The sequence below is a fragment of the Pteronotus mesoamericanus genome, unplaced genomic scaffold, assembly GCF_021234165.1.
Source record: "Pteronotus mesoamericanus isolate MK-2021 breed Mesoamerican mustached bat unplaced genomic scaffold, CSHL_Meso_final contig_182, whole genome shotgun sequence".
Lineage (NCBI taxonomy): Eukaryota > Metazoa > Chordata > Mammalia > Chiroptera > Mormoopidae > Pteronotus > Pteronotus mesoamericanus.
In genome coordinates, this window is record NW_026555078.1 from 31,073,032 (window position 1) to 31,098,326 (window position 25,295).

Consider the following 25,295-nt stretch of genomic DNA (forward strand, 5'->3'; position numbering starts at 1 on the left):
CTGGGGTGTGGGTCCAGGAAAGGTCTCATGAAGATGATTTCAGGAGAATCTTAAGGAGGAGCAGGAATTACTAGAATCTACCTGTGCATATAAGGAGAGGTTAGTTCAGAAGAGAGAAGAGAGGAGAGGAAGGTGTTCAAGGCTGCAGGAACATGTGCAAGGAGTGACGGAGCCCATTGTATTTCTATCTCACACTAACCAAAATCCACATCTATAGGCGACTGAGCCTGTCTCAGCAAGAGTTCCCCTCCTTTCTTACTAATGGAACCACATTTTTGTTTGTGATAACAAACAGGCTCTAGGAGATGAATCGTGGCTGGTCTAAACCAGTCATGACAATGGCCTTCTCCTTTGACAGACAGTCATCTTCCCAGCCTCGCTTTGAGGTTGGAGTGACCACCTGACCCAATTCTGGCCCATGATGTATAATGAGAAGCTTCTCTTTTTCTGATAGGAGAGGTAGAAGTGGCAGGCAACACATGAAGCAACAAGCAAGATGGAAAAGGTAACATGCTAAGAATGAGGGACAGAAAATATAGAAATATCCTCTGTTCTTGATGCATCTCAGAAGTTGTTGTAATCACAAAATCCACCCATATAGGGCTTCTTGTCATGGAATAAAAGAATAAGCCTTCATTATTGGGCTTGCTGTAAGTAGCAATCAAGAACTCTTCCAAACAAAACAGAGAAAGTTTCTCCCATTTTTAAAAATCTCCCCATCAACAGCTTTTCTTAATTTGGTGCATGAAATACATCTCTGATTGACCACTACTGAGAAAGGCTGAACTCTGTGGGTGTCCCTCTTAATGTCCATTCATTTCCAACTGTTTGCTCTGGTAAGTTACAAGAAGAACATGGCCATTCTGTCTTGACAAATTCATGATAATGCAGCACCCATGGCAACCCTCATATGGTATGAGGTACCTGGATGGATGGGTGGATAGATAGGTAGATAGATAGATAGATAGATAGATAGATAGATAGATAGATAGATAGATAGATAGTAAATGGCTGTGGTGAAGATGGCCTACGATCCTCGGGCCATGTGCATGTCAGGTTGTAATTACCAGAAAGGCTTCAGCGTTTGCTCCTGGCAGAGGACCTTGTTTATCTTAGTCATTGGCACCATTGCTTCCGTTGCTGGGCCAAAAGCTTATTAGCCACTGGAAGTTGGCAGAGGCACACAGACCAGAGCCGCTGACTGTGACACGAAGAACTGATACTCTCGCAGCCTTAGCAGTGTCTCCATCGCAGCTTCCCATGGGTCATATTTGTGATGACCCATCTCTAACAAGGGGCAACTGACTAGATGTAGTCACCTGTGCCAAATCCATCTCCAGCCCAAAAAACAGGAACAATCTGATACTAGGCTTGGATGTTTTCTGTTCATTTTTTCTCTCAAGCTCAATGTAAGAAAAACCCTCAAGAAAAGTTAGTCCCAAATGACTTTTACACCTGAGTGGAAGCTACCTAGTTTTTGTTCATCAGTCAAAGTCCTGAGAAATGGCAGTCTGATGAAAAACATATACTTTTTCTATGAGTAAAAGATACTTGGTTATGTATAATCTTTTGTAGGAAACTGTAAGCTTATCAAGGGTAGAAGCAAGGGTTTTGTTGTTGTTGTTGTTTTAATTTCAGTACCTGCCCATAATTCAACATCCCTTCCTTATAACTTCAATTTGTGCTGATTTTTGTCCTTACTCCCTCACTCCTCTCTTGCTTTCCTACCCCTTGGATCATTTCTTCTCTTGGAGGTTTTATGTCCCTACACACAGATACTCGTTCAGTTTGCCTCGGTTTCCCCAGTTCCACACCTCTGTCCATTATCCTCTGGTGCAACAAAGGCTGACCAGCCAAGTAACGCAAACAGGGTTTCTCTTTAAAATTCCAGGGAGGGGAAAGTCTATGAACATTTTTATTCACACAGCTCCTGTAAATCATAATACTGATGCATTTCTTCCCTCATTTAAAAACCTCCTACATCTCTCTTTCACTGCCAAATTAAGTTCCATCCCTTTCACCTGACATTTCAGGTGCTCCTTGACCAAGACCAAATTTCCTTACAGTTTCCCAATACTGGCAATTATTGACATTTGGGGCTGGATAAGTTTTGTTGTGGCAAGTTGTCCTGTGCACTGTAGAACATTTAGCAATTTCTCTGGCTTTTACTCACTAGATGCCCGTAGCATCCCCCATTTTGTTGTGAAGCCAAAAATATCTCCAAGCATTTCCCCGAGTGGCAGGATCTCCCTGCACTAAGAAAATACTGCTTTGGAACCTTTATTGCCCACTACTTTCCACACTTTGCCTGCACCCTCCATACGTCCTGCACACTCCGAATTATCACCTTCACACCTTCGCTTCCTCTGTCCCTGTGGTTTGGGATGCCCTCTCTTTTATCACTCACCCCACCAACCTAAAAATCCTGTTCATCTTTTAACATCAAAGTTGTTGCTCCGTAAAATATTACTCGATTTTTTCTTGCTAGAAGCTTTGAGTGTTTTTCCTTTGAATTCTCCATAAAATTTTGTTGATACCTCTTATAACTACATTTCCATTTGACTCCTTGAGTGACTGTTTTGCAAGTACTTAAAAAGTGAGTGTTTGCCAAATAAATACATGAATGCATCTTTTGTGGTGAAAAATTTAGAACATGGTAGTAGAAGATAATGTTCTCTCCCCTTAGCGAAGGAGGTCTCAGGGGACTCATCCTGGTGTTACTGACACTATATTAGATATGATATTATTAGATATTATAATAGATATGATAATTCAATAGATTCTGTCCTCCTCAAAAGAATTTAAAGAAGCAAATTAAGCTGATCTTGATTATTCCCTCCTCACCACATATCTGATGGGTGTGCTAGACCACTCTCATTGTTACTAAGTGACTAGAAAAGCTTAGGCTGCTCCCCTCCTCCAGTGAATCCCTGGAAATCCATGGTCCCAGCTTCATCTGACCAAGCCCCACTCCCACAGCCATTAGCACCCACATTTGGGCAGCCTGTCTGCCACACTAAGTCACATCAGCAACTCTACAAAAATGAGATTTTACCTCTATAGGCTTGAACTTTTTCTCTAACTCATTTCTCCCTTCTAGAGACAAGGCAATTAGAAACTTATGGATTCTAGTAAGCCTTGCAGTTGTCATGGTGACTGACCCAATGTGATTTGGAGAACAGTCCTTACAAGCTGCCCACCACTAAAGGAGACCTTCACCGAAGAGCTGACTTCAGAGTGAAATTCATTTCAAGTATTTCTACACTGCCACCTTGAGTTCACGGAGAATACTGTATCCTCGTTCACCTTGTCTCTGAACAGACAAGCTAGTTCTGTGATTGACCATTTTCTGTACTTAGATGACAGGCACTGTGGTAGGCTCAAGAAATTGAAACCTGTCCTCATCACAGTACTTTAGTTACTCAGGCTATTCTGGTTGTGAGGTGAACCTGTTAATGGAAACATTTGATGTGTCATTGCTTGATAGCATACCTGGACATACTGTGTTGCTTTCTTTAAAAGATAAGCTTAGAACTAAAAGCTCAGAATAAAATGGAATTATAAAAAATAGAAAAAGAATTCTTCTCAGAACCTCTACTCTCCTGAGACTAACTAGGATTCAAACTTTTTTAAAAATAATTTTTATTTATGATTTTGGAGAGGGAGAAAAAGAGTGAGAGAGAGAGATCGATTTGTTGTTGCATGAATTTATGTATTCATTGGTTGATTCTTGTATGTGCTTCAAACCTACAACCTTGATGTATCACGACGACACTCTAACCAACTGAATGCCCAGGGCCAGACTCAAACTTTCAAAAGCAAATATAAGAATAGTGATTAAGGAATTATATGTATGCACATGTGTGTGTGTATGTCTATAAAAGATGGATAAAATATCACATTGCTTAACTTCTCTCTGACTTCTAAAACAATTCCATATCACTGAAGTTAATACTTTGTCATATCACAGAATGAGAATTTTTTAAAATATCAATAGCATCTTTAAACAGGAAGTCTGCTTAAAAATTTTTCACTGTTTGTAATCCTGAAATAAAGCTTTCCCCCGGGCTTGTACCTGGTGTCTGGTTTAAAAATCTAGAGGATATTTTTTCCCTCCTCTCTTTTTTTTTAAGAGTGGGAGTGTTTTTCTTAAATGTCTGTTATATTACTGATTAAAATCAATTAAATTTATCTTGGAAAGTGGTATAAAAGTCACCGGTTTTCTCATTCCAATTAGGTGATTTATTGCCCTCTAGTGGTGTCATATGCTAAATAGTGATGTAAAGCAAAGCAGAATAAATTTGAATTCGTTCGCTCAGTAATTTATTTACTATTCAGTGCCATGCATGGTTCTAGGCTCTCCAGATACAGCAGCAAAGAAGGTAAGTCAGAGTCCTGACTTCAAGGAGCCCACACTGTAATGGGGAAGACAGAAAATTAAAGTTTAAATAAGAAAAATCTCAGTGATGTTTGCTCTGCAGAAAATTAAAACCAGGTGATATGGTCAGGGTAATGGAGTAGCTGCTTTAGACTAGGGTGTCTAGAACGACCTCCCTGAGAAGGTGACACTGCCCCTTGATCTGAATGTGAAGACAGCCAGCCACACACAGATTGGGAAACAGAGCACACCAGGCAGAGTCAACCGCTAGAGCAAGGATCTTGGGACAGAAATAAGCGCGGGTATTTAAGGAACAGAAAGATGGTCAGAGAGGCTGGGGCCTGGTAGATGGAGAGAATGGTATCAGGTAACGATGGAAAGATAGGCCACAGACAGAGCATATACGGCCTTAAAAAACTAAAGGACACAGGTTGAGGGACACCAAGTACAGGAATTATGTAATTTCATTCACATTCCTTACAAACTCACTCTGGTTCCTATACAGAGCACAGATTGTAGGTGAGCAAAGGTGGAAGCTGGGAGACCAGGTATAGGCTGTTACATTAAACCCCCATGAGAAACGATGGTGACTTGCTCCAGGACTGCGGTGGTAGAAATGGGCAGAAAGACATATTTGGATACTTTTTAAAGGTAGAATCAGCAGGACTGGTTAGGTGGCTTGGATGTAGGTGGTAAGAGAAAGCAAGAACTTGAGAATGGCACCTCAGTTTTTAATTCATTAACTGAGTGGGAAGACAGGTAGACACCAAGACGAGGAAGGCTGCCTGAGGATTAGGTTTGGGAAGCAAATCAGGTTACAGCCTTCAGGCTTGGATACAACACACAGTACAACTTTGTAAAGAATGTGTTATGCAGTGATGCCCTGCCAAGAAATATAAGTATTTAGGTTTCAAGTGATAGGAGAGCACTGCAGAGTTTATTAAAGGACATTGGGAAGAATTGTTCTGAGACTGCAGCGAGAGGCAACACAAGCAGGTCGGGAAAGAGATGGGAGCTCCGTGTGGCCAAGAGCCGAGGGCTTCAGCACCTTCTGTGGGAAGCCCGTCTCCCAGACCCTTCCCTGTGTTGCGGGGACTGATGTTATGTGCCATGAGAGAGTGTTGCCAGAGTCACAGGGCACTGAAGATGAAAGAACTGAAAGAAAAACTAGTCCACCCACACACACACAACTTAAAAAAAAAAGATTTATTTATTTTTAGAGGGAGGGGAAGGGAGAGAGAGAGGGGGAGAAACATCAATCCATTGCCTCTCGTACGCACCACTTCCAGTGACTGAACCTGCAGCCTAGACATCCGCCCTGACCAGGAATCAAACCAGCGAGCTTTTGCTTTGTGGGAGGATGCTGGACTAACTGAAAACAAATGAAGGTGTTGAAGCCCAGAGGCCAGGCATAGAAGGCACACCAGCATGTGTGGTACTCCTGCAATATCCCAGATGCTGTGTGAAGAACTTCGTGTACCTCACCTCACCAACTCTTGGAACAATTTCACGAAGAAGAGTATATACATTCCCATTTTCTGGCTACGAAAACTGAGGCACTGGGAAGCCAAATGTTCCTGCAGATGGCTACTAGCAGAGATGAAATGGTCACTCGTGAGTTCCAATGCTCTAGAATCCATGCGATGATGTTGTAAAGACAGTTTTTGGAAATGTGAAGAGGAAAATGAAACTAATTTGGGTCACCCTTTTTGGAGTCTCACATTCCGTCCTTCCACCCAGACGCCGGGGGGCAGCAGGACTGCAGTGTCTGCGTGAAGCAGCCAAGCAGGTTTTCCTGGGAGGCCAGCACTAGACTTGGAAACAATCACAGCGGTGATGACGTAGCTGCCACTTACTAAGTGCTGTCTATGTCCCAGTGTTTCAAACACACCGTCTTGCTCAATCCTCACAGCAAATAGCTGTTATTATCTCCATTTTACTGATGAAACTAAGACAGAGAGGGATTAAGTAACTTGCCCAAGGTCACATTTGGATATGGATACAGATCTGTCTTCCCTCTAAGATCTTGTAACCCCTTGTAACTCCTCTTCTCTTGGGTCACAATGCAATAGCTCCCACAGGCCTGTCCTCATTCCCAGTGCTGGGGATATAAGGACATGGGAGCACTGCTGGGGCAATCTTTGGCCACCACTGAGCACCACACAAAGTATGAAATCTTATCTAACATTGTATCAAGACCCTGCAGGGAAAAGGAGAAGAGCACACGTGAGCCAGCACAGGGTCTGTCTGCAAAGCTGGGAGCTCTGAGCCCGAGGAGCTGTCCTTCTCCTGGTAGATAGTGGGCAGCCCCACTGGCTTAAGCGAGGACCCTTGGGCTCCAAATCAGCTAGTGCAGTTGAAGGCTGTGAAACTGAGGACAGAAAGCAGGTGAGAGTGTAGGCCTTTTCCAAATACAAGTCTCTGCAGACTGTAAGATAGAGCCTATGGCTCACCTAATGGCCTGTTGATATGAACCAGAGATGCTAGAGTAACTGACTCTTGTTGCAGTTCTCTAGTTTAGGGATGAAACTAGACAGCATTAGCCTGAGACACCGAGAACTGAGTTCAAGCCTGAGTATGTCGCACCCTCTGGGCTCTCTAGTCATGTTTTTGGTTAAATAACGCTGAAATGACTGAGATACAGCAGACCCGAGATGAGTGGTTGCTGGCATGTATCCAAATGCATTAATGTGCAGAACTTTCCAATCTCATAAAACTGGAGGAACGCCTTTCATTCTCCAGTGATGCTCAGTCTCAAGGGTATTTTTAGCCCAACTATGCACTCCCCTTTGGGAAGATTCGTGGATCTGAAAATTGTATCTGCTCACCCTAGATACTTCTCATGTTTATCCCGACTGCCACATTGTTCACTGTATCCAAATAGTGCCTAAGTCCGGTCTTCCCATCAATCCAAGTTTGCCATTGCCATTTGTTCCCACAGTCACCTTGCAGATGAGGTGGCAATAACGGCATTAGGAATGGAGGGACCCTAACAAAGATGAAGGGACCAAGATGATATCAGTATTGGATTAATCAGACGAGCATCTGTGGTTTGAGATAGCTAAGGGATTGAGATGTGTAACAGGAAGAAACATGTGTGGAGCATGTCCCTCTGTCTCTCTGGATCTGGCCCACAAACAAAATGGAGCAAACCTTTTTTTCCCCACAACAGTGTGAACTGGACATGCCTTGCTATTGTTTACAGCCTGGGCCATAATCATTGAGCCAATAGAGGGAGCTAATGCAGCATAGATGGGACTTCTGGACACAGAGACTCGTTGCAAAGAAATTCCCAACTACTTGAAGAAGGGCTTACAGTAACTTTATTGCAGGAAATTTGAGGACGCAGTGGAAAATAGGGAAAAGCTCAATAAAAACAAGATTCTGTTGGTAAGTGGTGATTACTCCAATATTCATATGATTAATGAAAATGAATATCACGAATGACTAAACTTCTTGGCTACCATCCAGGTGACTAGGGCACGCGCAAGAGCGCGCACGCACACACGCGCACACACACAGCCCCTTTCCCTGTCTAAATTGGCCACACTACATAGGAATGTATGGATTTACTAAATCCCTGGATTTACCAATGCTGGGAGGTGTGAAAACTTAAAGAAGTGCAGGCTCTCAAAAACAATAGGAATAGAACTTTTAATCAAAGAAAGAGTAAATGCGCCCGCCATGGCCCCCCATTTTGAAAGATAATGAACTGTCTACTATTGATCATTTTTTTTTTTTTTTAGAATTAAATCTTAATTTTATTTCTTTTTTTTTTATTTATTTTTTTTATTAATTTATTTACTTTTTAAATACATTTGTCTCTGCCTTCCCCCCCCCCTTTCCCTTGCCCCCTCCCACCTTCCCTCCCTCAGCTCTTCCCCTTTGGTTTTGTCCATGAGTCCTTGCTATATGTTCCTTGACTTTCCCCTTCCCTTCCCTTTCCCTGCCCCCCCCCTTCCCTCTTGTCTCTGTTGATTTCTTTTCCTTTCAGTGTTGCTGGCCATATTTGCCTTGCTTCTTTGCATTGTTGGTTAGGTTCCGCTTATAGGTGAGATCATATGGTATTTGTCTTTCGCCCCCTGGCTTATTTCGCTTAGCATGATGCTCTCCAGTTCCATCCATGCTGTTGCGAAGTTTAGTACTTCTTTTTTCTTTCTGCTACGTAGTATTCCATTGTGTATATGTACCATAATTTTTTGATCCAATCATCTACTGATGGGCATTTAGGTTGCTTCCAACACTTGGCTATTGTAAATTGTGCTGCTATGAACATTGGGGTGCATAGGTTCTTTTGTATTGGCGTTTTGGTGTTCTCAGGGTATAGTCCCAGCAGGGGAATCGCTGGATCAAAAGGCAGTTCCATTTTCAGCTTTCTGAGGAAATTCCACACTGCTTTCCATAGTGGCTGCACCAGTCTGCATTCCCACCAACAGTGGACTAGAGTTCCCTTTTCTCCACAGCCTCGCCAGCACCTGTTGTTTGTGGATCTGTTTATGATGGCCATTCTGACCGGTGTGAGGTGGTACCTCGTGGTGGTTTTGATCTGCATTTCTCTAATGGCTAGTGATGCAGAGCATCCTTTCAAATGCCTCTGGGCCCTCTGTATCTCCTCCTTAGAAAAGCATCTGCCCAGGTCCTTTGCCCATTTTTTGATTGGATCGTTTGTCTTCTTGGAGTAAAGTCGAGTGAGTTCTTTGTATATCTTGGAGATCAAACCTCTATCTGATGTATCATTAGCAAATATATTTTCCCAAATGGTTGGCTCCCTTTTCATTTTGCTGATGTTTTCTTTAGCCGTGCAGAAGCTTCTTATTTTGATGAGGTCCCACTTGTTTATTCTTTCCTTTATGTCCCTTGCTTTAGGAGACATATCAGTGAAAAAATTGCTGCGTGGGATATCTGAGAGTTTCCTGCCAATGTTCTCCTCTAGGACTTTGATGGTGTTGCGACTTATATTTAAGTCTTTTATCCATCTTGAGTTTATTTTTGTGTATGGTGTCAGCTGATGATCCAATTTCAATTTTTTGCATGTAGCCATCCAGCTCTCCCAACACCATTTGTTGAAGAGGCTGTTATTGCTCCATTTTATGCTTCTGCCCCCTTTGTCAAATATTAGATGTCCATAGAGACCTGGGCTTATTTCTGGGCTTTCTATTCTGTTCCACTGGTCTATGGGTCTGTTCTTGTGCCAGTACCAGATTGTTTTGAGTATAGTGGCTTTGTAGTAGAGTTTGATGTCCGGTATTGTGATCCCTCCTACTTTGTGTTTCTTTCTCAAAATTGCTGCAGCTATTCGAGGTCGTTTATGGTTCCATATAAATTTTTGAAATGTCTGTTCTATTTCTGTGAAATACGTCATTGGTATCTTAATAGGGATTGCGTTGAATCTATAAATTGCTTTTGGTAGTATGGACATTTTAAGGATATTAATTCTTCCAATCCATGAGCACGGTATATGCTTCCATTTATTTGTGTCTTCCTTAATTTCTTTTTTCAATGTTGTATAGTTTTCTGCATACAGGTCTTTTGTGTCTTTGGTTAAATTTATCCCTAGGTACTTTATCTTTTTTTCGTGCTATATCGAATGGTATATTTTTCCTGATTTCTTCTTCTTCTATTGCATTGCTGGTGTACAATAACGCCTTTGATTTCTGAATGTTGACTTTGTATCCTGCTGTTTTGCCAAATTCACTTATTAGGTTGAGGAGTTTTTTGGTAGAGTCTACAGGGTTCTCTATGTACACTATCATGTCATCTGCAAACAATGATAGTTTTACTTCCTCCTTTCCTATTTGGATGCCTTTTATCTCTTTCTCTTGTCTGACCGCTGTGGCTAGGACTTCCAATACGATGTTGAAAAGAAGCGGTGAGAGCGGACATCCTTGTCGTGTTCCCGATCTTAGTGGGAAAGCTTTCAGTTTTTGCCCGTTGAGTATGATATTGGCTGTAGGTTTTTCATATATGGCCTTTATTACGTTGAGGAATGCCCCATTGATTCCCATTTTGCTGAGTGTTTTGATCATAAATGGGTGCTGTACCTTGTCAAATGCTTTTTCTGCATCTATCGAGATGATCATGTGGTTTTTGTCTTTTCTTTGATTTATGTGGTGTATCACGTTTACTGATTTGCGTATATTGAACCATCCCTGCATCCCTGGGATGAATCCCACTTGATCGTGATGGATAATCTTTTGAATGTATTGCTGGATGCGGTTTGCCAATATTTTGTTGAGGATTTTAGCATCTATGTTCATCAGCGAAATTGGCCTGTAGTTTTCTTTCTTTGTAGGGTCTTTATCTGGTTTGGGGATCAGGGTGATGCTGGCCTCATAGAAGGAGTCTGGCAGTCTTCCCTCCTCTTGGATTTTTTGGAATAGTCTGAGAAGGACAGGGGTTAGCTCTTCCTTAAATGTTTTGTAAAATTCTCCTGGGAAACCGTCTGGCCCTGGACTTTTGTGTGCTGGGAGTTTCTTGATTACTGCTTCAATTTCCCCAACTGTTATCGGTCTGTTCAAGCTTTCTGTTTCTTCCTCCTTCAGTGTTGGAAGATTATACTTTTCTAAAAATTTGTCCATTTCATCCAGATTTTCAAATTTCTTGGCATATAATTGTTCATAATAGTTTCTGATGATCATTTGTATTTCTGTGGTATCAGTTGTTATTTCTCCTCTTTCATTTCTGATATTATTAATTTGGGTCCTCTCCCTTTTATTCTTGATGAGTCTGCTTAAAGGTTTGTCCACTTTATGAATCTTTTCAAAGAACCAGCTTCTGGATTGGTTGATCCTCTGAATTGTTCTTTTTGTCTCTATGTCATTCAGTTCTGCTCTAATCTTGACTATTTCCTTCCTTCTACTTGCTCTGGGATTTATTTGTTGTTGTTTCTCCAGTTCTTCAAGTTGTAGTGTTAGGTCTTTTATTTGAAATGTTTCTATCTTTTTAAGGTAAGCCTGTATTGCTATGAACTTCCCTCTCAGGACCGCCTTTGCTGTGTCCCATAGGTTTTGGACAGTTGTCTGTTCATTTTCATTTGTTTCCAGAAATTTTTTGATTTCTTCTCTTATCTCATTATTGACCCATTCATTGTTTAAAAGTGTACTGTTCAGTCTCCATGAGTTTCCAAGTTTTTGAAGTTTCTCTTTGAGTTTGATTTCGAGTTTCAAGGCCTTGTGGTCTGAGAAAAAGTTTGGTATTATTTCAATTTTCCTGAATTTACTGAGGCTTGCTTTGTGTCCTATCATGTGGTCTATCTTTGAAAAACTGCCATGAGCATTTGAAAAGAATGTGTATTTTTCTTCTTTGGGATGTAAGATTCTATATATGTCAGTTAAGTCTCTTTGATTCAGTGTTTCATTCAGCTCCACGATATGTTTATTAATGTTTTGTTTGGAAGATCTGTCCATTTTGGACAGTGGGGTGTTGAAATCCCCTACTATCAGTGTGTTGCTATCTATATCTTTTTTGAAGTCATCCAACAATTTCCTTATAAACTTGGGGGCTCCTATATTGGGAGCATATAAGTTTACAATATTGATGTCTTCTTGATAGATTCTTCCTTTAAGTATGATAAAGTGCCCCTCTGGGTCTCTCTTTATGGCCTTTGCTTTGAAATCGACTTTGTCTGATACAAGTATGGCAACGCCAGCCTTTTTCTCATGTCCATTTGCTTGGAATATTATTTTCCATCCCTTTACTTTCAATCTGTGTAGGTCTTTTGCTCTGAGGTGGGTCTCTTGTAGGCAGCATATGTGTGGGTCATGTTTTCTTATCCACTCAGCTACCCTGTGTCTTTTGATTGGGGCATTTAGTCCATTCACATTGAGAGATATTACTGATAGAAACTTACTCATCTTTTCTCTTTGTACTTGTGTTCCTCTCTGTCTCATTCTTTTCCTTCATCTGTTTAAACCAGTCCCCTTAGCATATCTTGGAGTGCTGGTTTGGTAGAGATGTATTCTTTTAGCTTTCTTTTGTCTGGGAAACTCCGTATTTCTCCTTCTATTTTAATGGAGAGCCTAGCTGGGTAGAGCAGCCTTGGCTGTAGGCCCTTGCTTTTCATGGCTTGGAATATTTGTTGCCATTCCCTTCTGGCTTGGAGTGTTTCTGTTGAGAAGTCAGCTCCTAGGCGTATCGGGGCCCCCTTGTATGTTACTTTCGCCTTCTCCCTTGCTGCCTTTAGGATTCTCTCTTTGTCTTTGACATTTGCCATTTTAATGATGATGTGTCTTGGAGTGGACCTCCTTGGGTCCTTCTTGAGTGGGGTCCTCTGTGCCTCCTGGATCCATGAGAGCCTTTCTCTCCTCAAATTAGGAAAATTTTCCATCATTACTTTTTCGAGGAGGTTCTCTATTCCTTGCTCCTCTTCTTCTCCTTCTGGTATCCCTATTATACGGATATTATTGCGTTTCAGGTTGTCCTGCATTTCCCTAAATGCTTCTTCATTCTTTTTGAGCCATTTTTCCATTTCTTGCTCTTTCTGGGAGCTTTTTTCTACCTTATCCTCCATCTCACTGATTCGATCCTCAGCTTCATCCAGCCTGCTTTGGATTCCTTCTACTGTGTTCTTCAATTCAGAAATGGTATTCTTCATATCCTCTTGTGTCTTCTTGATAGTTTCTATGTCCTTTTCCAGGCTGATATAGTTTGCTGTAAGATCCTGATAGTTTCTCTGCAGTTTCTCATAGTTCTCTTTGAGCTGGCTGAGCTCATTGAGCTTCCTTAGAACCATTATTTTAAATTCCATATCTGATAGTTCCCTTGCCTCTATTTCATTGAGCTCTCTCTGTGGGGAGTCCCCTTTTCCACTCATTTGGGGAGAACTTCTTTTTCTTCCCATTTTTGTGAGAGTCTGTTAAGTATTTTTGTCCTTTACTTTTCTTTCTGGGCTTGCCTCTGATGATGTCAGTTGTTGACCCTATAGGGCCTTGGGTTGTTTGTTTGAGCCTTTCAGGAGTCTAATGCCTGTGTCTGACTCCTGCTTGGAACAGCTCTGTGACCCCTTCGGTCAGGGCTGGGCTATTTTTTGGGATCTCTCTGCGCTCTCACGAGAGCTCCTTGAGCGCGTTCCCAGCGCGGCAGGGTCCCCCACCTGCCTGGGCTCGCATGTGTTTGCCCCAGACCAGAGGGCTTATTCGCGACCTCCCGTGCTCATCTGACCTCCCTGGCACGCGAGCTTCGCGGCACTGGTCAGTTTAGAGTCTTCTATTGTGTGTTTTCCCCGCTTTTGGCTCTTTGGGTGCGTTGCTTGCCCTCGCCAAATGGGGACTACGGAAATGGGAGGAAATCAGCTCTCCGGTTAATCCTGTTTCTGGTCTCTCCTCCAGGGACTCTGGGCAGCTCTACTTATTTTGTGGGCTGCTCCGCAATCGCGGCGGGTAGGTCAATTTATGCCTGCCCTTGCCCCTCTGTGCAATCCCTCGCAGGCCGTATGGGTGCCAGTCTGTGTGAGGCCTTGCCGGCAGGTGCAAGCGTTCGCCAGCCCGGGTGGGTCACACACACGCTCGCCAACCCTCGCCAGTCACTCGGCGCAAGTGTGCGCGCCTGCTCTGGGTGTTTTGGGGGTGTCTATGTTTGCTTTTCGGCTTTTGGCTCTTTGTGGGTGTGGCCTCTTCCCGCGCAATGGAGACTTCGGCAAGGAGAAGGAGTCAGGACTCCCCGGTTCCTCCTCCCGTTCTTTCCCCAATGCCTCCGTTTCTAGTCTCCCCTCAGGGGCCTCTGGGCAGTTCTGTGACCCCTTCGGCTGAGGATCCAACCCCTGTGCGGACTGCGTTTCAATCGCAGGCAGTCTGGTTCATGCGCGCCCCGCTTCTGCCTCTTTGGGGTCGCGCCTTTCCAGCCCACAATGGAGACTACCGAACGGGGAGGGAGTCGGGACTCCCCGGTTCCTCCTCCCGTTCTTTCCCCAACGCCACTGTCTCCAGTCTCTCCTCAAGGCTCTCCCAGACAGTCTGCACTCAGCCCCGCAGGTCACAGGCGCACAAGCTGTGTGCGGAGCGCACAAAAGGCAGGTTAATTGATTCCCTTATGCCTGAGCGAGATGGTAGCTGCAGAGTGGGAAGTGCGTTATCACCCGGGCTCCACCGGCCGCAGAGTCAGTTCTCTTCACAAAGTTTTCCTCACCAGTCTTTTCCCAGGCACCAGCCCACCCTGCTGCCGCCTGTACCCAGCGATCAAGGAGGGTGGCTGCCGCTGCAACTTTTGCGTTTGCCCTTTAAATGTCTTTTTGCATCCCCAGCCACTTGTCTCTGGCAGAGAGTGCCCCTAAGCTTTTTGGGGTTGCGTTTTGTCTGTATTTTCTCGGCTTTAGCGGCTGTAGTTTAGGGGTTCCTGTTTATGATTCAGACCCCGTTCTTCCCGGGGGGACGCTAACTGGCTGTTTCAATGTCCCTCTGGTGCCAGTGCCCGTGCGCACCCAGCCCACCCTCTCGAGCCTCCACCGCAATTCTCACCCGTTGGGATGTGTGAGAGTCGAATCCGCTGTCCGCGGCACCAAGGCTCCTCTCCCACTATCGCTCCACTGCTTTCCAGGTGATTACTCCATTATTTAGTTGCAATTCCAGTTTGGTTTTGAGAGGAGGTCAGTGTGACTCCCTTTCACTCCTCCGCCATCTTTTTCTCTCTATTGATCATTTTAAAAAGGACACCAAAGTAAGTCGAAGACCAGAAATTCCAAAACTGTCCTGGGTAACACATGAAAGATGTTTATACATTGGAGGGGTAGCTCACAAAAGGTTACTGTTTAGCTAGAAATGCCCTAGTAAGGAATATACAAAAGAAAGTGAGTTGGTTGTGGTCCATAGGACGCGTAACTGGCAGTTGCGGTCCTGGAGCCAAAACTGCCCCATCATACGATTTACTTCTGGCAGTAGGGATTTGTTAGTATATGAGTACATGAATTCAAAAGACCATGGCCACGTTCCAGTTGGGTTTATTGAAACGGCCCAATTAACTCAGAAGGATAATAGAAGGTTATGGCCACCCACTTAGTCACAAGAAAGATTCTGGTAGAAGACAACTATAAGTCTATTAAGTAGGCAAAGTAGAAAGTGTTTTGGTTGACGTTTCATACCTCTAAACACGAGAAACTCTCATATTACAGTGTATTTTCAGTGCTGACAAACTTCTATAAACTCTTGGGCTAGAACTTGTTTTGCCTTGCAAGTTTTAAAAATAACTTTAGGGCTAAGATTTACAGGAAAAGCTATGGACTTTTTGATCTCAAATATGGATTGTGCATGCTGATGCCTACTTGTTATATATGGATGAGAAAGGTGGTGATGATTGAAAATCAAGGGAGATCTATTGGTAAGGGTTTTAAAGGTGATAACTGGGGTCCACAAGATGAGTGGGCACCGGGGGACCATGAGCTATGAGACATTGGGTTCTATTATGACACATTCCTTTGACAATATCTAAAACTACTTATGTCTCCCAGGACTGCTCAGCTAGCCAATAACAAAAAACAAATCCATCTTTGCTCAAAGGCCAAGACCAAAGAGGTATGAGCCATTACATACTGGCAGGTTGACTATATTGAGCCTTTATCTATAGTACCAAGTAGTTTTAGGTTATATTGCCTGGTATGGACACTTTTTTTTCCTGGTTTAAAGTTCATCCCCTCTCAGCATAGTCTACAATTAATGGACTGAAAATATATACTTCCATCAATTCTGACCCTCACCTGAAATATTAGCAGATAAGAGAACTCATCCTATAGAATAAAGAACAAAGGAATGGCCAAAAAATACAATACAAAGTAGTCTTTTCATTTGCATATCCCTGCCAGAGCAGCAGCATGGCTGTAAATTAGAACGGGCAATTGAGGCAATTGTTACCCCAAATGATGCCAGGGATGGGTCGGCTGGCTTTTCAGGCAACGGGAATAAGGAAACAAAACACGCTGGGCTGCAAGGCAGGCCACGAGCTGAGCTTATTTCCCAGGCATGGGATAAAAAATGGGGCAGAGGAAACATTGGATTGGTTCACACCTACCATTTTGGATGCTTTTAGGGGGACATTTTATAATCAAGTCTCATTAATCTGGGAATGTTTTGGTACCTTCATGTTACGACCACCATGTGCTGCTGTATGTGTTCTGGCTACTCCGATTACTACTACTGCCAGGAATAATATTAATAACAAACATTTAGGTAGTGTTGTGTTTTTTTTTATATGCTTGGCACTATTCTAAGCACTTTTCACGTCTCTTTGTATTAAATGTGAGATTAATTGACTATGGCAGGTCACTAATTTTCAGAGAAAATTGCCTCCTTTCCTCAGAGGTGATGGAGCAAATATACTTAAACACCTTTGGAGAGTGGAAGACAGGGAGGAAATAAGTAAGTGAGGTGTTGGACGTGCTGCAGTCACATATTACAAAAACTTCAACTTAAGGAAGCTTAGGTCAGTTAGGATATGTACTGGCTCTCAGAACCAAGAACGGAGAGAGCATAGCTCAAGACAACTCAAGTGAGGAAATGAAAGCCATGTAGACTCCTTCCTCATATTTTGCCCTCTCAAGTTTCTCCCTGGGCTAGAACCGTGGGTCCCCACAATTCCTGGGCTCGCACCTTCCCAACTCTGCCATTCAAAAAGAAAACGGTTTCCTGGCCTCCGGTCCAGTTTCAAGAACCCCATACACGGAGTGTGACTGGCCCAGCTTGGGTCATCGGCCCACATGCTAATCCAAACTCCGGAACCGAGAGAATGGAGCGCAAGGATTGGGACCCCCGACTGGACGCACCGGGATGGCTGGGTGTGGGGGATGGTTTGCCGTGAGAAAATGGTTTCGCCCGGAGGAGGAGGGAGGAGGATGGCGAACTCGGCAGAGGTAATGGTTGATGTGCATTGCAAAATAATGGAAAGGAAATGCCAGGCAGGCAAAGTGTGTACCCAGCACCCCTTTCTGCTTTCTTTGCCTCTCTCAGCCTCAGGAATCAGGCCTAATGCTCTGCATGCAGCCCGCTGCCGCTCAGACCAGGAAAGGTAGCACATTCCGTCCCCTTCCTGAAGATCACACCTTCTCCTGAAAACTTGACTCATGGGATTTTTACTTTGGGGAATGACAGCTAATCAGAGAAAGTAAGATTCCACCTTTTTATTAGTGATGTGTCCACAAGGAGGAATTTTAATGAGCAAGACAGGCAGCCTTGCAGCCTTGCATATTAACTAAACCACCTGTGCCTACACACCTTTTAGCAGGAACTAACTAACCATGGTCTCGCTGCTTACCTGAGGGACTACAGGATAGCAGTGAAACCTTGGAGGAGCTCTGTCCTGATGCATAACTCGCTGGAAATCCTGAGACACAGCGGAATTCCTGGTTGGCCCTTGCACATAGAAACTCGTGTGTGTGTGTGTGTGTGTGTGTGTGTGAGAGAGAGAGAGAGAGAGAGAGAGAGAGAGAAAGAGACAGACAGACAGAGAGAGAGACAGAGAGAGAGAGAGACAGAGAGAGAGAGAGACAGAGAGAGACAGAGAGAGAGAGAGAGAGAGTTTTAGGGAATCTGTGAAGGCAGGGCATTTATCTGAAGCAGGACAGGGTTCCAGGTCCTGCTTTTCTCTCTTGGGGACCTGTTACACTGTCAGCAGAGAGTGTGGCCTTTAAGTAAAATGCGGGTGAAGCCATTCAAAATACCCATGGGGTAGCTCTAGGAACTCAACCACATTCCCCTGAAACAAGACCGGAAAGTAAGAGCTCAGGCCCCCTTCAGGGGCGCCTGTCCCAGTGAGAGCAGGAGAGCCGTCAGGCGGCCCCGCGGGGTTGCAGTGGGCTGCTGGTAGGGAGAGGGCCCGAGACGTCACCTTTAAGTGAAACAGTAAGCCAAACAAACAGACACGTAGGAATAGAGGCAAATACTCCCAAAGTTCAAACAAATACCATGTACAATAAATATTCAACTATCAAGTTTTAGTTTTAGATTGTAGGTCATTTACTGAGAATTTGTGTGAGTTGGTATGAGAAAGTATTTGGAACCCATCAAGCCCGAGACATTATATCAGGATCCCTGGAGCTGGGACCTCAACATCAGTATTTTCACCTTTATTTGGATGTAGGGAGAGGTTAGATCAACAGGTGCAATATATTAAGTGAGGAAGACAGATGTTCATTTATCATAAAGGGACACCAGATGTTCACCAGGCATTTCATTCCAAAAGCCATTATTTTCCATCTGAAACACATTTGCCTTCATCAGTTATTTCATGTCTCTTTCACCAAAGTCACCAAAAGGATTTAGTACTCTCAAAAGTGAGGGGCCCTTTATTTTGAGGGCTCTTCTGAAAAGCTAAACCTTAGCAAGATGAATAGTTCCTTGTCCTCTGCACAGAACTCCCATTTAGCTAACGGGACTATACAAAGGGTTTTAAATGACCAGGTGATGTCCTCGGCAGGTGCCTCGCACCCAGCGTCGGTCTTCCCTAACGACCGGCCTGACCCACTCAGTCCTCCCATTTCCCCACAAGCTCAGAGGCTTCGGGCCTAACCTGTCAGCACAGGAAATCGCTGGCAAGTCTCTTCTTTCACACAAGAGGCAGGAAAAACAAAGAGGCCCTAAAGCTCAGTGCTTTGCAAGTGCACAGTTCAGTGGGAACTGGAAAGTTTCCCTGCTAAAGGATGCTATTCCATCTCTGGTGGACCAGACCACCCCATGTTAAGGAGCAAAGACAGCATCCAATCCTCAGAATGTTTCTGTGCAAAAGTAAAACGAGCAACCTTTTTCAGTGAGATTCATAAAAAGCACATGTGATATACCTTCTAAATAAAAAATTACTCAAATTTCTGTTCACTGACTTCATTTAGTTTTTTTCCATTGTAGGGCAGGCTACGTTTTAAAACATTGTTTTTCTTGGCATGCCAGATTCAGATCTAATTGTTTAGGACTGGACACTTAAGTGGGTGCTTAGAACTATTAAATATCCATGTGCTGCAGTATAGTGAAAAGAAAGGTACAAGTTCGGCTAATCAAAGTCCTCCATAATCCCATAGGCTTGCTGACAGCCTGGTGTGCAGAAGGCGCATATGTGGAATGAAGCGGCTTCTCCTCGGGGGGCAGCATTCACCCCCCTGGCATGCTCGGAGGGCTAACCTCCAACTTCCTCCTCTCATTGTCTTTATTTTCTTGCGTTATCCAGTAACTTCACATCCCTGATACCAGTTCTGCTATAGACATTCTTCAGAGACTCCAAGGAATATCCGTTCTTTTAAATAGTTTATACCTTGCCTAAATATCTATGTGTGAAATCATTCCAGACTTTTCCTCAGAGAAAATCCAAATTTTTCATCTCTCCGGCTCTTTGTTTAAAGAAGTTAACTTTGCCACGATTCTTGGTTCTTATTTTCTGTTCTCTAGCTTCAAATATACAAAGACTCCCTGCCATTGCAAGTATTTCAAAGAGGACATATTTTGAAATCTGTGAAATGTCCAAAATAATATGATTTTTAAATATTTAACATGTAGTGACTAGCTTTCTGAGAACTTGACATAATTTTCCCCCATAGTCTCACAATGTGTTAGAGCAAAATAAAATATTTCTTCCCACCCTTTATTTCAGAAAAGAGGCTTTAATACAGTCCTTAAGGGTTTCTTGAGTATTGTGGGAGATCCTAAGTTTAAAACACAATCTATTTGTAACCAGGGATTTATAATTTTATTGGAGAGGCAAAACGTAAATATATATATATATATATATATATATATATAAAATTTATATATACATTTATATATAACAGTTTTTAAATTTAAAAGATTGAGATAGCAGCACACAGTAGTTTTAATAAGCTCTCCAGGAAGGTGGAGAGGTTGGGGGGAGAGAGAGAGAGAGGGAGAGAGAGAGGGAGAGAGAATGGGAAGGAAGAAAAGGAGAGGATATCACACTGAGTTTCGGGTGGGTGTCCTCATGTCCTCTTAAGTGAGGGAACTCACAGCAGATCAATACTAGTTTTTTAAATATATTTTAGTGATTATACAGTTGGCCCAATTTTCCCCATTGCCCCCCTCCACCCATTCCCTCAAAAAACCCACCCCCTTAGTTCATGTCCGTGGGTCATGCATATAAGTTCTTTGGCTACTTCGTTACTTATACTGTTCTTAACCTCCCCCTGTCTATTTGGTGCCCACCAATTTGTGCTTCTTAATCCCTACACCTTTTCCCCCTTTTCCGTCTTCCCCCTCCTAACTGATAACCCTCCAAATGATCTCTATATCTATGATTCTGTTCCTGTTCTGCTTGTTTGCTCAGTTTGTTATTTGGATTCAATTATTGATAGCTGTGAATTTATTGCCGTTTTAATATTCACCATTTTGATCATCTTCTTTTCCTTATATAATTCCCTTTAGCATTTCATATAATAATGGCTTGGTGATGATGAACGTCTTTAGTTTTGCCTTGTCTGGGAAGCACTTTATCTGCCCTTCTATTCTAAATGATAGCTTTGCTGGATGGAGTAATCTAGGTTGTAGGTCCTTGCTTTTCATCACTTTGAACACTTCTTGTCAGACCCTTCTAGCCTGCAAAGTTTCTTTTGAAAAATCAGCTGACAGTCTAAGGGGAACTCTTTGTAGGTAACTCTACTTTTCTCTCACTGCTTTTAAGATTCTCTCATTATCTTCAATCTTTGGCATTTTAATTACGATATGTCTTGGTGTGGTCCTCTTTGCATCCATCTTGTTTGGGATTTTCTGTGCTTCCTGGATTTGTGTGTCTATTTTCTTCACCAAATTAGGGAAGTTTTCTTTTATTATTTTTTTCAAATGGGTTTACAATTTCTTGTTCTTCTCTTCTCCTTCTGGTAGCCCCATGATGCAAATGTTGGTATACTTAAAGTTGTCCCAGAGGCTTCTTAGCCTATCCTTGTTTTTTTTCTTTTTAATTCTTATCTTCTTGCTGTTCTGATTGAATTTAATTTTCTTTCTTATGTTCCAAATTATTGATTTGATTCTCAGCTTCATCGCCTCCACTGTTGGTTCCCTGTAGATTTTTCTTTATTTCACTTAATGAAAACTTCATTTCTGCCTGGGTCTTTTTTATGCTGTCGAAGTGCCCAGTGAGTTCCCTGGAGCATCCTGATAACCAGTGTTTTGGACTCTGCATCTGATAGGTTGCTTATCTCCATTTCGTTTAGTTCTTTTTTTGGAGTTTCCTTCTATTCTTTCATTTGGGCCATATTTCTTTGCCTCCTTATTTTGACAGCCTCCCAGTGTTTGTTTCTGTGTATTATTAGGTAGCGCTGCTTTGACTCCCTGTCTTAGTAGTGTGGTCTATTGTAGAAAAGCGCACCTGTAAGTTGTATGGGGCAGAGCCTTAGGTCATCTTGAGGGCAGGGCAACCTGTGTCACCACTCTGTTGCTCTGTATGGGGGAGGGCTCGGCGAGGACAATCCCACTGCCTGGCCTCTGGAATTTTTCCCGGGAGGAAGCTGTCTCAAGGCACTCATGCTGTTGCCAGTCACTTCATTTTCTCCTCATTTGCCACTGGTGCCCTTCCACTTGTTGCCTTGGTGCTGAATCCCAGAGGGGGTGGGTCTGGGTGAGTCCTAAATTGGCTGCGAACCCTTTAAGAGGTGTCTCTTGGCAATCCCAGTTTCTTCCACCACCCCAACCGCCTCTAGTTTTTACAGGCAAAAAATGGAGACTTATTTTCCTGGCGCTGGGTGATCTGGTCTGGGGCTGGGATCCCTCGCTCTTGAGGTATCCCTCCCATTTTTTTATCCACTACACATGGATGTGGGACCACCTGTTCCCATCTCTGTGCCTCTCCATGCCACTGCGTGTCTCCACGCCTCTCTGCACCTCTCCACCTCTCTGCCCCTCCTACCCATCTGGATGACTGTGGCTTCTTTAAATCCTTGGTTGTCAGGCTTCTACACAGCTTGATTTTCTGACAATTCTCGGTCATATTTGTCTTGTATTCTACTTGTGTTTTTGCTGTAGATGTACAAGGAGGCCAGGCATGTTTACTTATGCCTCCATCTCAGGGCAACACTAGTTTTCTTTAGCTTTGCAGGGCGAGGCTCTTTATAATATCAGTAACGTTAATGATAACAATAATAGGTGATATCTGTGTGTCTGTGTCCCACCAATTCTTATATAAAATTGTTATTCATTCACTGTTCACATAAATAAAGCTCATTTATTAAGAATTTCCTATGGTGCTGGGATGTGGAAGAAAGAGCAAGCGCAGGAGATAGCTATGCAGACCAATAAACAAAGCTATAACAGAGGTAGGCGCTGGGCATGACCATACATTTCCTCTTAACTGGCAACATGTTCTGGCATCTTTAGGCGAAGAGAGAACTCAGGGGTGGGATTTTTCATAGATACTCAGAACTTGAAACGTGGTGAGATGTTGCTTTCATCTGTGTGGTATTAACTTTGGTCAAAAGATGGCAGCAATGTTCAGCTAGTTCTTCAGAAGCCACTTAAAAGCTAGAGAAGGGAATGGCTGTTCACAGCTTTTCAAGGTTAATGTGTAAGATTATCTTGGCGATTACTCATGGGCTTTTCTTAGATAGTAAAATATCATAAGTTCAATGTAAGCCAAGTTACAATATTAAAATAACATTAATTCATTCATTAATTTACAAATATAAATATCCATTAATTTCTAAATATTTGAGAATCTCCTGGGACCTACCATTGTGCTGAGGGCTACTGTCAGCAAAACAGACACAATTCCAGCTCTCATTGAACATAGAGCCCTGTGTGAGACAGACATTAAAAAGATAAGCGGAAATGAACTTATAACTATGTATGGAATCACCCATAGAATGTAAGCTCCAGGATTTCTGTTGGATTAATTCCCTGATGGATCTCAAGTGCCTTGAGCAGTGCCTGGCAGAGAGTAGGTGCTCACTAAAGGGTTGCTGACTGAATGAGGGAGTGTAATTACAAACCTGAGACATGTGTACCCAGAGTGTGCATCTATGTGATTATCTAATAAAGGAACAGGTCTTGTGTTTGAGGAAATGATGCTTGAGAGGAGGCGTGAAGGATAAGTAGGAGGCTATGAGGCAGTTGTGTGTGTACTGGGAGTGAGGAGTTCCCAGGCACAGGAAGACCACGAGTGAAGGCCCTGCAGTGGCGGTGGTTGCAGGGAGAGGGGGCAGAAGGAGGGATGCAGAATACCGCTTCCTGCAGGGAACGAAGAGATAGTGTGGTATGGCACAATGAGTGAGGGGTGTTACGGTGATGCGCAGTGGAATGAGACGAGTGGTTTGAAGGGCCTTTGATGGACAGAATGAATGAAATAGGGGGACAAAAGTGAATTAGAGAACTGGTAGGAGGCTATTTATCGCAAGTCCAGATGAGGGCTGACAGCAGCTTTGACTGGGGAGACGCTGAGGGAGGGGAAGGAAGCTGTCAAAGTTACCACGTTCTCCACAGGCAAACCCAGTAGGACGTGGTAATGTATAGGCTCTAGACGGTGATGAAGGGAGCAGATCCAAGGATGAGTTACAGATTCCTGACTTGTGTAATGGGAGGTGTGGTTCACAGGAAATCCAGGAGGAAAACAAGTTTAGGGGAGGAGAGGGTAACTTGAGTTCTGTCTGGACACATTCAGAATTTGAGACATCCCAGTAGAAATATGAAGTACAGTTGGATTTAAGGGTCAGAGCTCAGAGAGGTCTGGGGTAGAAATGGATTGGAAGGTGTTGGCGTGTAGATGACATCTCAAGGAGAAGGCATGATTGAACCCACTTAGGGAGAGAATATAGGGGCGAAATGGGGGGGAGGAGTTCCCACACTTAGTGGCCAGGTGGAGAAGGATGGGCCTGCAAACAGGACAGAAGGAGCACCCGGAGAAGAAAGAAGAAACACCAAAAAAGAGTGTGTGGGCCCAAAGAGTAGAGCTCTCCAGATGCAGGAAGGCACTTGCCTGTGTCCCGAGGCAGGCAAGCACCGTCACCCACCGCCACCGTCCTTCCCTGTAGCGTGTTCCTTCATTCATTCATTTATCACTTTACCTGTGGCTCCTCCTAGGCCCAACCCAAATGTCCTTGGCTCCTGGTAGAGCCGGGCCTTAGGATATAATAATTTTAGAACCACCAGAATCTTAGGTCAGGATGAACAGGAATAAGAATAATTGCATGGGAAGCAACTCCAGTTAATTAGTGAAATAAATTAATGGGAGACTTATTTACAGATCCGAAAGGAAAGACCACTGGACCAAGGGTCAGAAAACCTGAGGCCCAAGCCCAGTTCCCCCACTGGCTGCCATGCCAGCTTAGGGTTCTCTGTCACCGGGCTTGGTTTCAGTGTTAGCATCATGAAATTTCAGAGAAGAGGACTGTGGGTGGGTGGGTGGGTGGGTGGGTTGGGAAAGGGAGACAAGAAAGGGAAGAGAATGCTCACCCGGCATACTTCATGGGATTCTTATAAAGATCTTATGAAATCAACTGTGCAAACATGCTTTGGAAAATACAACATCAGATATCTTTCTTTTTGGCATAAGGAATGTTTTATTAGTCGTATAAAATAGAACCATATAATTTCTGCATCTGGAGTTTTTCCAGGCATTTATTCCTAAAAAGCGGTGAGAATGCCTTTTTATCCCATTTTAGCCTGCTGCCAGCTCCTTATTCTTTTCTAACTAAAAACAAAAAGCAAAATAAACAACATCAACAACAACCACCACCACCACCTTCTCAAATCCATTACTGATGCAAGGAAAAGATAAATATAGAATTTTAACAAAATGGATTCCAGACCACCCAGGCTAAAGGATTTCAGGCCAAATACTGAAAACAAAAGGATTACCACTAAATCCCCAAATCTGTTGCAAAAGCGGAGATGGGAGAGGCCTCGTCCAAGCGTAACCTGGAAACCCCGCCGTGCCTGCTCTTTGGTGACCTCCCTTCAGCAGGGCCTCCGGGTGCCTGCTTTTAAATCAGCCCTCTTCAGAGCAGTGGCTGTGG